This window comes from Thamnophis sirtalis, unplaced genomic scaffold (assembly GCF_051295495.1).
Source record: "Thamnophis sirtalis isolate CommonGarterSnake01/CBP01778 unplaced genomic scaffold, rThaSir2_p1.2 scaffold_6, whole genome shotgun sequence".
Lineage (NCBI taxonomy): Eukaryota > Metazoa > Chordata > Lepidosauria > Squamata > Natricidae > Thamnophis > Thamnophis sirtalis.
In genome coordinates, this window is record NW_028261386.1 from 104,747,968 (window position 1) to 104,765,178 (window position 17,211).

At 41.4% G+C, this 17,211-nt stretch overlaps 1 protein-coding gene across 9 annotated transcripts in view; it reads left to right on the forward strand.

Annotated features, from left to right (window-relative positions):
* Positions 1–1,688: 1,688 nt before the first annotated feature.
* Positions 1,689–17,211, forward strand: part of FYN (FYN proto-oncogene, Src family tyrosine kinase) — a 126,667-nt gene continuing 111,144 nt past the window's right edge. For 4 of the 9 annotated variants that reach the window (XM_087718628.1, XM_087718627.1, XM_087718636.1 and 1 more), the window contains exon 1: positions 1,693–2,357. The gene's annotated coding sequence lies outside the window, so the exon portion shown is untranslated. Of the gene's footprint in view, positions 2,358–17,211 lie in introns of all 9 variants that reach the window. The other 5 variants (XM_087718634.1, XM_087718633.1, XM_087718635.1 and 2 more) reach the window with 3 other exon arrangements.

Genomic DNA, 17,211 nt, shown 5'->3' on the forward strand with positions numbered 1-17,211 from the left:
TGCAATAGTCAAATGAGTTCAATCACAACCTTGTGAGCTTGGGAAGTGTTTCAGGGTTGACAATGGTTTCTGGTTTGTCTTCTAATCTTAAATATTGTGACCTCGGTTCACCCACGTAACATCTATCCTCCGCGAGCTGCACTGGCTGCCTATTGGTCTTCGGATACGCTTCAAGGCACTAGTCGTCACTTATAAAGCCCTTCATGGTATTGGACCTGGGTACTTGAGAGACTGCCTGCTGCCAATTACCTCCAATAGACCGATCAGATCCCACAGATTAGGCCTCCTCTGAATTCCATCCGCCGGCCAATGCCGACTGGCGACTACCCGGAGGAGAGCCTTCTCTGTGGCTGCTCCGACCCTCTGGAATGAGCTCCCCATGGAGATTTGAACCCTCACCACCCTCCAGGCCTTCCGCAAAGCCCTTAAAACCTGACTGTTCTGACAGGCCTGGGGCTAAAGAGTTTTTGCCCCCCTTCTCGAATGGTATGGTTGTTGTGTGTTTTTAAATTTTGTATTGTTATGTCTCGTCTTTTTATTCCCCTGTCTGTACCCCCTTCCCTGATTGAATTGTGAGCCGCCCTGAGTCCCCTTCGGGGAAAAGGGCGGCATATAAATGTAATAAATCCAATCCAATCCAGGATGAATAGGCAAAATGTGGCTTCTTGCCCTACCCAAGTTTATTTGTAAACTTGCCTGTTCTCTAATGTTATTATTGCCAACCTTGTGCGTTATGTTTTTTTAAATTATCTTTCAGTTGATATATGCCACCAGGAGTCACAAATTAGGAGAGGGGAGACTTTACAAGTCTAGGGAGGGGATGGAGGAGGGAAGGAAAGAATGTCTCTGGGAAGTGTGTTTCAAATTTGGCAACTTTTAAAGATGTGTGGGGTTCAAATTTCCAGAATTTTCCAGCCAACACGCTCTGGGCTCTACATAACTTGCTTAGAAAACTTGATTGCAGACCAGGGCTTTATTTGGGAGATTTATTTGGAGTAACGCCCAAATGACAGACGAAATGAAGGTAAGAAGGAAAGGTAAAGGGCATTTACAAATATGGCAGGGAGCAATCTCACATTTGTGGTCCATTAAGCTCTCACTTTTGTGACCACAAACGTAAACTTTAGTCCACCAAGATAATTTTCACTTTCCGGCTTTCTGACAAACCGCTCATCCCCTTTAGGAGAGTTGCGTAAGGGTCACTACTTAATTGTTACAACGATCATCCGCACTGCTCGCGACCGGATCCACAGTGCTTGCAGAACCACCTAATCCAAGCGGCATCCGACTTCAACCCAACGAAGCGTGTGAACGTAGATGACAGAGGCTGCCTTCTTAGAAATGCCGGTAGTCATTGTACTTTACGCGCGATAGGATGCGAAAGAGGAAGGCTGGGGAGGATCGTACACGGAATCTTTCCAAACGATATGATTCATTGCAATCTTGCAATCCGCACGCCGATCAAGAAAGAGAAGACTATTCTCCGCAATAGTTCCATTTCCGTTGAATGGGGCGCCTCAAAGGGCTCTTTTACACGGCGAGAGATACTAAAGGCGCAGCCCAGCCCACCGCGTGGAAACCGCCGCCGCCGCTGTTGCAGCTGATAGTGACTCGCAAACGACCCCCCCCCTTGTTTTAACATGCCCGCCTTCCCGTACGGGGCCGCCTGCCAATAAGGACGGAAGCGCTTCCATCCGCCCCCGAAGTCGCTTCGCCATAGGCCGGTTAGGGATGTCTGTCTCGGAGCCGCTTTTCCCCGCTTTGGGAACTGACGCAGGGGTGAGGAGGCAAGGCAAGGCAGGGTAACGGAGTCCAGGCTCCCAACCGCGCCGAGCTAGAGAGGAGCAGCGCCAGAGCTGCGATGCTGCGGTTGCGCCATCTGTCAGGAGCCTGGGGGGCGGCGGCAGCAGCGACGGCGGCGATAGTGGAAGGAGGGGAGGAGACTGACTGAAGCGGCTTTTCCTTAAGACTTGCATTTGGGGGGAGAAAAAAAAGGGAGGAAACGGGAGCCCGAACCCGTCTTCCCCGGACGAGCACCGCGAGGCTGCCCACGCGCCGAACAAAGCTGCGGCCGCCTTCTTCGTCTCGGCATCCCTCGCTGTTTTGACGCCCACCCGTTTCCTTCTCCCCACCCAGCCCCCTCCGCCGTCTTTCGGTCCTTACTTTCGTTAATAGCGGAGCTCCGGAGCTGGCTGGAAGTGAGCGAGCGAAGGGACCTGGAGAGCCTTTCACGAGGGACTCCTGCTGCCTCCGCCCTTAGGATCCTGCAGAGCGAGAGCGAGAGAGTGGAGGAAAACGAAGGGGAGGGGGCGTTGGTGAGAAAGGGGCTCTGCAGACCAAGTCCTGCTGCGTTTCAGGTAAGACCCGGAACAGCGACCACCACCCCCTTTACACACACATACACACACACACGCCGCCCCGCCTTAGGGAAAAGGGAAGGAAGCGTGCGCCGGCTTTTGTGTACCCGCCATGGGTTGCTTTCCCTTCGCCCTGCTTTGTGCGCACTTCTTTATCTGAAGTGCCTCTGAGCGTAATTGTCTTCGTTCCTTCGGGGCTCCCTCCTGCAACCCCCCCCCCGCGGGGCTACGTAGGAACCTAAAATTCCCCCCCCCCCGCGGAAGAATTGGAAAGGTGGGCGGCGGTAATCGAAACGTGGATGAGTGCGTGGGTAATGGGGAGTGGGGTGGGGATGGGCCCAAAGAACGAGTGGCGAGGGAAGCCTTACCCACCACTGCGAAGAAAATTCGCTTGCGTTCGCGGTGCGGGAAGGGTTAATTTGTGTCGTTGAACGTGGCCGGGTGGGGAGCTGAGAGGATCCCCTAAATTCTAAAAGAGTCGGGGTTTCTTAGATATAAATGTACTTAATACCGTACGTTGTACACGTATTCTCTGAAACATATATGAAAATTAGCCCCCCAGAGCTTGGCTAAGGCCGCCGTGGCTAAGAGTTACAAAGGGGTGTAGTCCAAGCCCTTTAGGAAAGCGCTAATGGTTATGGGATGTCATTCATATTATTGTTGGGTTAAGAGTCAGTACTTGTGCTATTTTGGGGGGCGGAAATCCACGAGAGGAAGACTTTTGAGATCAGAAGTTTTCTCCTTTTACTACATTTGTCCGATGATGTGTTGGCATGAAGGAAGGGGTAATTTGGACTATCGCGCCGGATAGTGTTGGGTTAGTGTGACATGCTGGCGAATTTGTGAGACCGGCTCTTGTGACCTGCTGATTAGGACTGATGGTGCCATATGACAAAATGTTCAAAAACGGGATCATGCTTATGGGCTCTGCAGTGCTGAGGCTTTGTGAAATGAAGGCTTGCTGGTTCGGTGTGGTGGTGGCGTTCTTGGAGTGGAACTTGTTCCTTTGGCCCATAATAGAAGAAAGACAGGATAATCCCTGGTGGAGATGCCTTGAAGGTTTGAGAACATTAAATAGATAATGTTCTGTAGCGTGTGAATGTGGAAAAGAACGGTAATAACTGCGATGATGTAATCTTTTAATAATTGAAGAGTTTCCTGTTCAGCTGGGTTTTTCACACTCTTATGCTGACTTTCTTTTTTCTTTTTTCCTTTGGGGTCGTTTGCAAGAATCCTCGAAATTAAATGAGATCTCTCAACCTCTCTAACTTACACAAACCGAGTATAATTTAAGGATGGGAGGAGTCATAGTGATCCATGCCTGGGCTGTAAGTTAACTGCAAAAAGGGGGAGTGGAAGAAATAGTAAAACAGCTCCTCTTCAAATAAATTTTAGCAAGATTTGTATAAGAGCGACAAAGAGAGAGGAGCTTTAAGAGAAGATATCAATAAAATGCCAAAGGGCACTGAAGTTTGAAAGGGGATCTCATTTGCTCTTCCTTTTTGATTCTTCTCTCTCCTCCCTAGCTTTGCAGTTCTCTTTCCAAAGGAGACCCCCCCCCCTATTCTCAGTCACTTTCCTTAAACATTTAAGTGAAGGATTCTAAATCTCTACCATGGGTGCAGGCATTTTTGGTGCCTACAGTCTTAAAGGACATTTAAACCAATATCTTTAAAAAAAAATTATGGTGTAGTTGAGTTTGATTTAATTCTCTATCTGTAAAAAATACATTTTTTTTAAATTTAAAAATAAGGGAGTGATTCATGCAAGTGATTCAATTCATTCTGAGATAGGATGATGCCAAAAGCATAGTCCTATTCATGCTGACTCAGAAACAAATCCTGTTAAGTTTAATGGATTTAAGTGTGTAAGACTGCAATCTATAATGCATATCATAAAGGTGAAATAAAGGATGCACACACCTTCTCTTTTATTCTCTCAACCCACCTTTAGTACTGTGATGGCTCTGATTCCTCCAAAAAGGGAAACGGGTTTGGGAGATAACTTCTTCTTTCTGGGCACCTCCTACATGGAAGTTCCCAGAATTCTCAATGTTGCTGGTTGGAAGTTCTGGAAACTTCAGTTTAATCTGACATAAACAGAGTTTAAAACATCTGGTTAGAAGTCTGCGGTTTTCTTGTTTTCAATTGTACATCCTTGTTTTATGCTACCTACGTAACTAGGTTACAGTGAGCTGTTCTTTAAAATAAACTTATCACATGATACCATTCTAAGAATTATACAATTGTTGAACACTTGTGCTGATTTTTTAAAAGGTATAGTCTACTAATGAGGTATAATAATACATGTAACTCTAGAATAAACTTAGTGGAATTAATTTCATTTGAATCATAAGACTGCCTATTTCAACATATTGACTTTGGGAGACTGACAATTCATAAAAGAATAGTTTTAATTGCTTACTATTTAATAAAGTTATTTTATAAATGGTCCTATTATCCTTGTGTTAGCAACTGGTTGTATTCTGCGATTGCAGAAGACAATACCTAATTTATGAAATTCCCTAGCTTTTTAGTATATTTTAATTTGCCCATAGTTATATCTACTATATGTATTACCTGAACAAATGTAAAGAGCTGCCACTTATTACACTTAAATATGTTCATTGCTCACACTGAATTCCAAGAGGAAAATGGCTAAGGCCTTTTAACCTCTGTTATAGTACATGCACACAAAAATTTAAAAACAAAAATGACACCATAATAGAGGTGCAACTTCAGGTGGCCCCACTGATTTCTCAACCCCTTTCCTGAATCCCCCCCCCCCTGTTATCTGGGCTCAAAGAATAAGAGTAAGTCTGGGTAAAAGAAAAAGAGTGTTATTAGAATGGGCGTCCCCAAGAACTGGCTGTTTTCATTAGAATGATGAAATCAACTGTGTAGTGATGTGCTGATGATTCTACCCCTTTTGTTTGTTCATATGATATTACAGCACATGTACAAAGGGGTTGGTTTGTAGCACAGTGCCAAGACGCTTCTTATATCATTCTACACACACCTTTATGAAGTAAACCTCAAAAGGTGGCTCAGGTAATCACTATTTGTAACTTTCCCAGCTGGTTTCAGACAAAGTCAATGGGGAAAGCCAGATTCATTTAATAACTGCATGAGTCATTTAATCACCCACAGCAAAAAGACTCCTAAAATCAGAGTGGTCACAAAATGACTTAATTACTGCATTGCTTAGCAATGGAACTTGTCACAGTTGTGATCATAAGTTGAGGACTACCTCTCAGCACCAAGTAACTTTGTAGCCTAGATTGGGAAACTAAAAAAGATACCAACACCCAAGCTTCAGAAGAGTAATAACTACTACTGTCCTGTTGCCAAGAAAACTGATTCCTATCAGAAGTAAATCTCAGCTCAAATTTGTGTCATTAGATTTAAGTGGTGGGAAGAGGGTTTGATTCTCTCTCAATGATTGTTATTTTCATGCTACAAATCTGACACACACACACACACACACACACACACACACACACACACACACACACACACACACACCAGTGAATCAGTTCTCTGGAAGTGGTAATTTTAGCAAGACCATCTAGATCTTGACTAGCCTTAGCTGTTCACTAACATACTAACTCTTGCGTACAATATTTGATTGAAGATATGGGAACATAGCCATTGTTTTTTCACGTAGGTGAATGTAGGTAGATATACCACAGCACAAGCAATGTATGCTTCCATGAATTTACCTGCATTGTGTCCATTGATTTTTAATTGTTTTTATAAAATAACCATTGAGATTTTAAAAATAATTTAATAATTTATAATAATTGTAATGTGCTTCCGGGGGTCTCCAGTGGGTGGAGCAGTGAGCAGGAGGCTCATCGCGCAGGATGAGGTGAGGCAGGGCAGGGGGCGGGGTAGCTACAGCCAGAAACAATTTCACCTCACTTTTCTGTCCTACATTAGAGGAAATGCTGCATATAGAATGCTTATACAAGCATTGGCTGTGTGAGACAATTTTGACAGGGCTGAATGCCATTATATCGTTTAATGGAAGAATTTGATAGTTGCAGCTGGGATATTAGTGCTGTTGGGAAGTTATTTAAAGAGCTGCTTCTCAAATTCATAACATTTCATTTGTGCCTTCAAAAGCTCTTTTTGAAGTGCTGATAATGTAGCAGTTTCTTTTGTTAGAATAGCAGTTCAGGAAACTGGACACAAGGGGATTCTGGCTTTCAGATTGCAGCGAAAATTGCAGAACAGAAGTAATTTTGAACTATGAGCCATTGTCTTGCCCAGTTGAAGTAGTATTTATTGAGTGAGTGTATATGGTTTTTTGAAGAGTTAGTTCCAGAAAAAACATATTTGCTATTATAATAGTAAAAATAAATAATTTGTATTCCATAAGGAGGATGGGTGGTAAAAATTTCCTGACTGGATATCTTTCAGATATGTGGTACACCATGTTCCATTGAATTTGCAAATTTATGGGTGCACTTAACTACCTTTAATATAGTTGCAAGTTAATACCAGTTAGGGAGTACTAGCCTGGAGAATTATTTTTGTCAGCAGAGCAAATAGTGCATGCTTTTATGTGTGTATATCTTGTTACATTCAGGCATGTTTTAGAGTTAAAAAAAATAGAACATTTCAAGATATCTAGTGCCAAAACATTTTTTCCTGAAGTGTCCCTTAAATCCTTATCATTCAACTCATTAGAAATGAGTCAATTCACATTTCCACTGGTACAGTCATGAGAATGAAGTGACTGTAATTTCCTTAACTGCTCCAAAGATGGACTTTTAATTATCAGTGGGACAAATGGGCTTTTGTAATAAGATATATCTACTATTTTTTTTCAGGCGATGCAGATGCTAGGCAGCTTTCAAAGTTTTTGCCTGTTGAATTTTCCATCAAAGAAGTAACAGTGGAAACAAATATTATTTATAAAGCTATGAATATGAATCTTCTTTATGCCTCAATAGAAAGCAATATATTGCTGCAGGAGCCTGAGTCACATCATGCAAGTATACATACAGGTGGAATTGTTTGACAAGACACCCTTGAGGCTTACATACCAATAAGCTTCATTAGGATTAACACTATTTCTAGGCATAATATGATATGCAATGAATTTAATTCAAATTTGATTATAGAAGTTAAAACTGCTCACCCTTTCAGGCAGTATGCTTCAATTAATAATTACATTAAACTAACCTTTTGGAAAACACTTTTTATTATTTTATCGTCCTTTTGTTCATAGATGCAAATATTTACTCTTGCAGTCTCTCTCTTATCCATCCACTAAAATGAACTGTTAATAAAGTCATATATGTGGCGTTATGTTTTCATACATCTCTTCTATGTGCTTGTGTTAATATTTGCATCAATGTACACTGTCTTAGGGAAACCTTTATTGGTGGGTCCTAGGCTTTATTTCAGCTACCCATTTTCCTTTTAAATTTCATAGAATAATTGTTTGGCATGAAAATAGGTCACTAAAGATATTTATAGTCCCAACGGATCTCCATGAAGAAGGAACTATTTTTATAATACATGTATATAACACAGCAGCTTAACCAGGAAATAAATATTTCAGACATGATTAGTGGGACTGCACGCCTGAAAAGTTCTGAAAATATAGGATTTTTTCCCCCTTTCAGTATGGAAGTAAAAATATGTCACAGAAGGAAAAAGCAAACCAAAAACCTAAAAAGAGCCTTTTAGCATTCACTGTATTCTGCCTCCTGCTTCCCATTGTGACTAAAATGTTACCAGGAAATATACAAACCAACAAACTTTATTTGTTGTCCTCCCTCCAGAATGGACCCTTGGATGTATTTGGATTCTATCCTTGGACTCAGGATTTAGTATTATATTTTGCCTTCATGAATTACCTAATATTTTAAAAAAGACATCTGGAAGCTCTTACATTCATAGTAATTTTCTACATAGTTATTAGCATAGTTATAGCAGCTTCCCCATCTTCAAAATACTGGGCTGTAAATTCTGCCTTTATTATAAATTACTTATACAAGAGGGATTTTTTAAAAAGAAAATACAAGGGATGGGTAAAAACCATTTTCCTTTAGCAGTAAGTCACAAAAGGAGGAAAGAAGAGGAAAAATCCCTTTTATATAAAACAGCTTTTAATGTCTTTCACTAAAACATGATCAAAAAACGTGGACCGTCTTGTCTTGTAGAATCAGTAGGGAAGAATGCTCTGTAGGTTGCCTTGGACTCCTGAGGAGAGGATCTAACCAATTTGTGGTTTTATACTAAATGTTTATACTTTTACTGATAATGCAACACAGAAAAAAGAATGATTAAAAACAATGCTGTAGAAGCTAAGTGAAGATAAGGTATGAATGCTAAGATGGGAATGCTTACACCAGTGGTTCCCAAACTTGGCAACTTTAAGACTTGTGGACTTCAACTCCCAGAATTCTCCAGCCAGCAGAGCTGGTTAAGACTTGTGGACTTCAACTCTGGGAGTTGAAGTCCACAAGTCTTTAAGTTGCCAAGTTTGGGAACCACTGGCTTACACAAAGGTATATTTTGGCCTTATTATATTTTGAAGAGAGTAAAAATATAAAGATACTATCCAGCCAAAATTAAAAACTTCACTCCTGTTAATTTTAACCGGAATTCTAAATATAGGATTCCTCTACTGAAATCAATGGGATCTGTTTAATTTCAATGAGTTTATGCTCTAATTTGCATGCTAGTCATTGGAAATTCTTAAAGGTCATGTACGATGCCAATTACTGTATCTGAAAAATTGTTTGTTTCAGTATTTATAGTTAAACTTCTGGTATAAATAAATGTTTGCAGTTAAAAAAACACCTGAGGAATGTTGTCTGGAATAATACTGCAATGGAATAACTGGAAACATTTACTTCTAACTATATAGGGAAAAGTAAGTATGTTAGAGAGAAACCCATCATTGGAAAATTAGTACTTTTTCATATTTACTTTTTTGAAAATAAAGTAACTAACTTCAAAATAGTGTTCATTGAACTGAATTTGAATAATGGAAAAACAGATAATGCTGTTTACTTTGTTATTCTAATCCAGAAATAATTGGCATATTTCAAAATTCTAATACTTATTCTATTGTGTCAGCTAGGCCACCAAAAGTATCCTCAAACGTTTGGAGATCCAGAAATAATATTAATACACTGCAGTGTCCAAATGCTGTTTCTGTGTTCTCAGTAATTACAACTCTGTCATATTTTCATTTTTCCATTTCTCTGGCAAAGTCCAGTTCTATAGAAATCTATACCAATTTGTAGTTTAAGAAAGAAAATTGGAACAGTGTTTTCACAGGGTAGAGTATTGATCAAGCAATATATCTATATGATAAACCAAAGCTACTTTCCTTAAAATATTTTTTTATCAGGAATGGGATAACATCCAAGCTCTTTTCAAGTAACATATTTCCAAATAGGATTCAGGCTATGGGAAGCAGTGCACAATCTCCATCACAATCAACCTCCCTCCCCTTAAACCATATTGTGAACAGGCAATCGTTTCAAGTAAAGTGGGGAACTTGCATGTGAGCTAGAACACCAGTAACACAATCATCTCGCTCGTGTGACATGCATATATTGCAGAGGTGGTATTCAGCAGGTTCTGACCAGTTATGGAGAACCAGGAGCGAAAATTTTGAGTAGTTCGGAGAACTGGTAAATACAACCTCTGACTGGCTCCGCCCCCATCTATTGTCTTCCTCCCAGCTGATCAGGAGGGATTTTGAGGAATCTTCCCCTGGAATGGGAGGGAATGGAGATTTTACGATAGCCTTCCCCTGCCACGCCTACCAAGCCACGCCCCCCAAGCCATGCCACGCCCACAGAACCAGTAGTAAAATAATTTGAATCCCACCACTGATATATTGTATTCAAGCTTCAAATAACTGCACATGGTAATCCAAGTTTTCCTTTTTCTCTCTTCATCAAAATGGCAGATTTCACTTCCAGGAACATTCTTCACAAAGAAGGCCTTCCTGATAGGAATAAGAAGCTGCTGACAAAAGTGGGGAGAAAACAATTCTATGGACATGCTTTGCCTATCTGCTTTTTTGGATCTGATATACAGGGTTAGATGTTGCTTTAGTTTAGTGGTGTCAAACTTGTGGCATCATGTTGTCATCACATGATATATCATGACTTTTCCCCCTTTCACTAAACCAGGGGTGGGTGTGGCCAGTGCATGATGCATCTGGCCTGCGAATTTGACATCCCTGCTTTAGTTTAATGATTCTATTGTTGGAATTTCCAAATGCACAGTAGACCCAGTTTCATACAGATCTATTTATCTTGTGCATAGATGTGGGTATATCTAAGCGCTTAAATATGCTTGTATTAAACCATGATTTTGATTGCACAAACAGCTGTAGATGGATGCATGATTCCACTTTTGGAGAGGAAAAGTAACGATTGAAATAACCATTTTGCTGATTCTGTCCTGGTAGTCATTAATCTGTTGGTGGATTTTTAGTGTGTGGGCATAGGATGGAATAAATCTTTATTATTCTGATTAAATGTCAAGCTCAAATGATTTCCTTTTCTGCTGTGTGAACAGTCAGTGAGGTGGACATTTTCCCCCTTGATGATGCCAATACTGTTTTGCCCTTCCAAATCAAGGTCCTTGCCAATATTCTGTGTAATGAAGCAAGTCAAGAGCAAACCAAACAATGCCTGATTTATATCCAGTCTACCTGAACTGATTACCCCACGTGTGTTACACATACAGAAAATATAACGTTTTTACTGGCTCATATATCTTCTACACACAATGAATGTGCACTTTTGGCTTCTGATTTCAAGGACCGTGATGCTCCTGATTGTTCTGTTTTTATAAAATCAGTTTATCCTGTTTTCGAAAAAATAGTCTTAAATCATTTTAAAAGCAACTATTTTGAAATAAAAAATCTATTTGTTAAAATAGGGCAAGAAACAAATGAGCAAAACATAATAAAAACATCAATGATGGAAAAGGGTATTATTGGTTACTGCAATAAAATCATTTAAAAATGTTTGGAGAATAACATATCTTAATCCAGTAGTTTGAACATTAAAGATGGCAGAAAACCCTTTTCAGACATGTATTCTATAAGTTACCGTATTTTTCAGAGTATAAGACGCACCCTTTGCCCTCAAAATACAGGCTGAAAATCTGGGTGCGTCTTATACACTGAATGTAGCATTTTTTTGCCTCCTGAAACCCTGCCCCTTTTACCAAAACGGCCATGCATAGCTTGTAGCAGGCTTTCAGAGAGCTCCTGGGGGTGGGGGTGGGGCATAAATGAGCAAAAATGTGTCATTTTTTGCTCAATGTTGACCCCACAGGAGCACTCTATAAGTTTTCTAATGCCCCCCCCCTTTTTTTTTTACAAAAATGGGCCGTTTTTTCAAAAAATGAGCTGTTTTTGCTCATTTTTGCCCCCCCCCCCAGAACAATCTAAAAGCCTCCTAAGGGCTATTCATGCCCTTTTTTTGAAAAAATACCCGATCCCCTTTTCATGAAAAACGGGCCATTTTTGGGAGGTTTGCAGAGTGCAAAAAAACTTTTTTTAAAAAAATTGCCTCTTCAAAACCTTGGTGCATCTTATACTCCGGTGCGTCTTATACTCCAAAAATATGGTAAGATTTTTCTGGACTTTTCCTCAATTCTAAAACCACAGTGATGAATTTGTGACTGATTCCAGTTCTTTTTCTTGAGAACTTCATAGATAGATCAGATATCTTTCATGTACCAAGTACAGTTTTTAAAAGTTAAATCCTACATTACCTTTAAACCAACAGGAGAGTCCCTGGTAATTTTCCTTTCCCCTTTCCCAACCCAACCCAATTCAACCCAACCCATTTCTAAATTTAAGAAACAGCATAGAATTGTTGAAGAATAGAATTCTGGTAGTCAAAGTAACTATAGTATGGCACCAGGATACATCAGGAACTGCTTTACCCCCCCAAAATCTGGTCATTGTCCAAATATCCTATTGAGAGATCCATATGAGATCATGTAAAATACGTACAAGGGAAGAAGGCCTGGTGTCAAGCATTGTCACTGACAGCCTACTTTCTGAAATCCCTTCCCAGGGAATGTCTACTTCAGGTTCCTCTCTTTCCAAAAAGCTCTGAAGATAAAATGCCCTGCTTTATACATATATAAATTTGTAATCATTAACTTCATTGTTAAACACAATATCTTTTTCCAGATACTAAATTTTAGAATACAATATTTGATAAGAATATTTGTCCACTTTAATATAAACGGTGTTTGCAAGATACGCTGAATATCTTTAGTTAACAAAAATGTACAGTGTAATTTTAATACTTCCAAATAACTCTTTAACTGACGCTTCAGTTATTGTGTTGCATGGAATCAAAATGGCTCTTATCTTGCTGTAATATGCAACAAACCTAAGTATAGCACTGAGTTTATAATATTCTAAGAGGACAGCCATTTATATGATAAATTAAGCATGAAACCTCAAACATCTGTGTTTTATGGATGTAAAATGGTGCCATATACAGTCACAAATCAGTGATTGCTGCTGAATGTATTTTGTGAAGAACTATGCAGCCATAATATAACTACCTTCCTCATCTTCTAACAATAGTGTTTATTCTCTGTGTAGTTTAATCAACATACTTATTCAATTATCTTAAAATTTAGGCTGTAATCTTGTGCATATGCCATGATTCCATATATACTATAAACTTCATAACTCACTATACAAGGATGTAGATTCTTGAAGAGGGAGAGTATTTTAGTGAAACCTCAAATGCAGCAGCTCTTTAGAATTGTTTTTGAAGTTAGAACAACTAATATCCATGTTGCTTTGCTTTGTCCTGTTCCAAAGCTTTTCCACATCCCTGATTAGTACTTTCAATATCTGAAAAAGACTTCTCTGCCAGTACAAAAATGTATTTTGATGCTTCCACATAAGAAACCTCATTTTCAGCTTTTACAAGTATCTGTCAAGACTACAAGTGATACACAGACTTCTGGTGAGGATTCATAATACTTAGCAAAAGAAGTTTTAAAGATAGGTTTAAGAACCAACTCACTCTTTTTTTTAATAAACAGCAAAGGGGAGATTAGGATATTGATTTAGAAAGTTATAAGTGTATTAAGGATCCAGATAGATTTGAGATAACGTTTTGAATTATTAGAATCCTTCCTATGGGAAAATGTTTTATTTTTCCAGGGCGCTGCTCAGGAGAGTCCAAGCAAGGGTTAAATACAGCCAAACTGCCCAGAACTGAATTGAAACTTTAAGCCACGCCTCTGGTGCTGATTATCCTCAGATTTTTTCAATTCAGCTAGCCCAGTGGATGTGCTTAGAGTTTTTCTTCATTCTGGAAGTTTTTGCTTGGATTCTCTTGAGCTAATTGTGAGTAGTTTTCGTTAAATTGTGAGCAGGCTTGGTGAGATTTGACTAATGTAAGTGCTTTAATTTCTGGATCTCCTTGTTTCCCTGGCGTCCTGCTTCACACACAGGCATCGCGGGGAACTCAGGCAGCTATCGGGGGGACGTGGTTCAGATAGCCGGCGCCAGCGCTGCTGCGATCCCCGCTGAGAGGGGGAATCCCAGCTGAGGCTTTGTTGCCGTCGTCCGTGCCTCTTGGTGGCCGGCGTGTGATGCGGCTCCTCAGGGCTCCTATTTAAACTTGGTGGCAAGCTTTTAAAGCACCGGGAAGCTCCGGATGCCATTTTCGAGCCACTTGCGGTTTCGATGTTAAATACTGTGTGCTGCAGCTGCCTGCAGCCTGACTCAGCAGGAGCCTCATGTTGCCTTTTTTGTCCGGCCTGGCTGGCAATTTGGCTTGACCTTTCTCTTAGAGCAGCAAGAATTGGGGCCAAAGGGGTCAAAGCCCTCCATTGCCCTTGGCCCCGTGTCCTACTCTACGCCTTCCCACCATTACCGCTGCTCCCCCGAGTCACCTGGAAGATCTTGGCGGAGAGGGTGGAGATCCTGTTGGTGGCTCCCTTCTGGCCCAGGGGAACCTGGCTTGCCGACCTGGTGAGCCTTTCCGTTGAAGATCCATGGCGGATTCCGCCACAGGACATCTCTCTCAGTCAGGGGGCCCTTCAACATCCGGAGTCCCAGTGGCTGCAGCTAGCCGTCTGGCACTTGAGAGGGATCTCCTGAACAGGGACAACCTTTCCACCAAGGTGATTTCTACTATCCAGGCGTCCCGTCGTCCTTCTACGATTTGGATCTACGATGCTACTTGGAGGGTCTTTGTTAGTTGGTGTGCTTCTCCTGGGACCTAGGCTCCCTTTGCGTCAATTCCTATCATTCTGGACTTTCTACAGGACGGACTTGACAAAGGTTTGGCGCCCAACACACTCTGCCGTCAGGTGGCGGCACTTTCCACCATCCTGGCCCCTGACAGTCAGTCATCCCTTGGTCATCATCCCACCATCTGCAGTTTTCTCCAGGGGGCTGCTAACTTGAGCCATCCTACGGTTCACAGGTATCCGACTTGGGATCTTAACGTGGTCTTATGTGCCCTTGTCGAGTCTCCTTTCGAGCCCCTCCGGATGACCAGCATGAAGCATTTGATGTTTAAGAGCATGTTCCTCATCACCATCACTTCGGCTGGATGTATTTCTGAACTCGCTGCCTTGTCAGTCCGTGAGGACTTGTGCCTGATTCAACAAGACAGAGTTATCTCAGACTGGATCCGTCTTTCATTCCCAAAATTAATTCTTGGTTTCATTGGGCTCAGGAGGTCATCCTCCCTGACTTCTGCCCACATCCCAGGCATCCCCATGAGAAGTGCTGGCACAAGTTGGATGTCCGCAGGACGCTTCGCAGATACATCAAGCGCACAGCCAGCTTCCGGCGTTCTGAGTCATTGTTCGTCTCCTTCCAGCCATCTTCATAAGGCCGGAAGGTGTCCTCATCTACCATTGGTGGATCGCTTAGGGCCTGCATCGCCCTCGCTCATGTTCTGCAGTCTAAACTGATGCCCCATCACATCACGACACATTCGACTAAGAGCGCTGCCACCACGGCAGCCTGGGCGGCTCGGGCTCCGATTGAGGAAATTTGCAGAGCGGCCACCTGGATTTGTCTCTGTTTGTGCGTAATTATAAGTTGGACAAGTTTGCTTCAGCGGAAGGGTCTTTGGGAGGCATGTGCTGCAGGGTATTCATTCCAGCGGAGACACCCTGACTGCTTCTGCTTCCCGCCCTAGTGACATTTAGCTTGGGTATGTCCCTTGCTTGGACTCTCCTGAGCAGCGCCCTGGAAAAGGACCATTGGACTTACCAGAAGGGTCATTTTCAGGTCGAAGAAGAGTCCACCCCGCCAAGGGGTCTAGCTCTGCTGTTTTCATGTTCAGTTTGAAGTTCCAGTTGGACTTGTTTGTTGTGTGATCGTTGGATTACGTTGGACTTCTCAACGCACACCGGTTCCACGTCTTCATTTCAAAAATCTGAGGATAATCAGCACCACAGGCATGGCTTAAAGTTTCGATTCAGTTCTGGGCAGTTTGGCTGTATTTAACCCTTGCTTGGACTCTCCTTCGCAGCCCCCTGAAAACGACCCTTCAGGTAAGTCCAATGATCCTTTTCCCTTAGAAAGTGATAGGATGGAAATTTGAATATTAGATACTAGAGGAAATCAGAAGGAACTAAATATTACAATTAAAGGAGAAGATCACTTAAATTTCACTTACTAGCACAGAATGGAGCAAAATACTTTAACATTGGATGTATTGGAAGATACTTGTGAATAACGGACCCAGAGTATCTGCTGTTATATATAGCTTGCATTCAGTTCAGGTAAGAAAAAGGAATAAGTTTCACCAGACTAGACTCAGTTTGGTCTGAAACTGCATTTAAAAATGACAAGCTACAAGAATTAAATGTAAAAAAGATATTATATTGGATATACAAATAAGGCCAGCTGATATCTTAATAATTAAAAAATATCAAATGGCAAATCAAAACAGTGACTTGGGTAACTTTCTTATATTGGATTATTGGACATGTGAAAGTTCTGAAGGATTTTGTGAGAAGGGACAAAGAAAAAAAAGAAGCTCTAGGATATTACTTTAAGGGACTAATGATTAGGATTGTTAAAAGCAAAAGGAATGAATGTAAAGTGGGTTTACCTAATCAAAATTAAAATAGATGTTGTTACAGGCAGTCCTCGACTTAATGACTAGTCATTTGACAACTACAGTCACAATATCCTCCAAATGGGTACTGTATGGTCCATAAAGCACTTCCAACTGTAATAAAACATCACACACACACACACACACACACACACGCACGATAATTACTTTTTGGCTGCTTGGCAACCTGTTTGCATTTACAACCAGTTCCCAAGTGCCCTGTGATCATGTGAACACCATTTGCAATCTTCTTTGCTGGTTTCCCCAGAATGTCAATGAAAACTGTCCCTAGAAAGCGCAAGCAGAGGGGATATTGGATTTGAAGTCTGTTTATTCATGCACATAGGGATTTCCCTTTCCCTCTGTACAGGGAGGGAAAAATTCTCCTGTGTGCTGGAAGAATGGACGTCAAATCTAACAAAATGCTAGCAACTGGTAACACTTTGAGCCTTTCCAAATCTGGTATTTGCTGGCATTTTCTGCACCAGAAGAGAAAACACTATCAAATGCCATGGTTCTGGGTGTAATGTCTTCACCAGACTGGAGGTTTATTCCTTCAGTTGGCCAGAGGATTCCCCTGAAAGAAATCCCTCAGTACACTGCAGGAGTAGACCCAAAAAGGCAAAAACACTAGTGAAGACTATCATTTGTACTATTCTCCCTGAAGTGGAGGGAGGGAAGGATCCATTCTCTCCAGTAGGGTGGGAAATTCATGGTGTCTCCCTGCCCCACCAT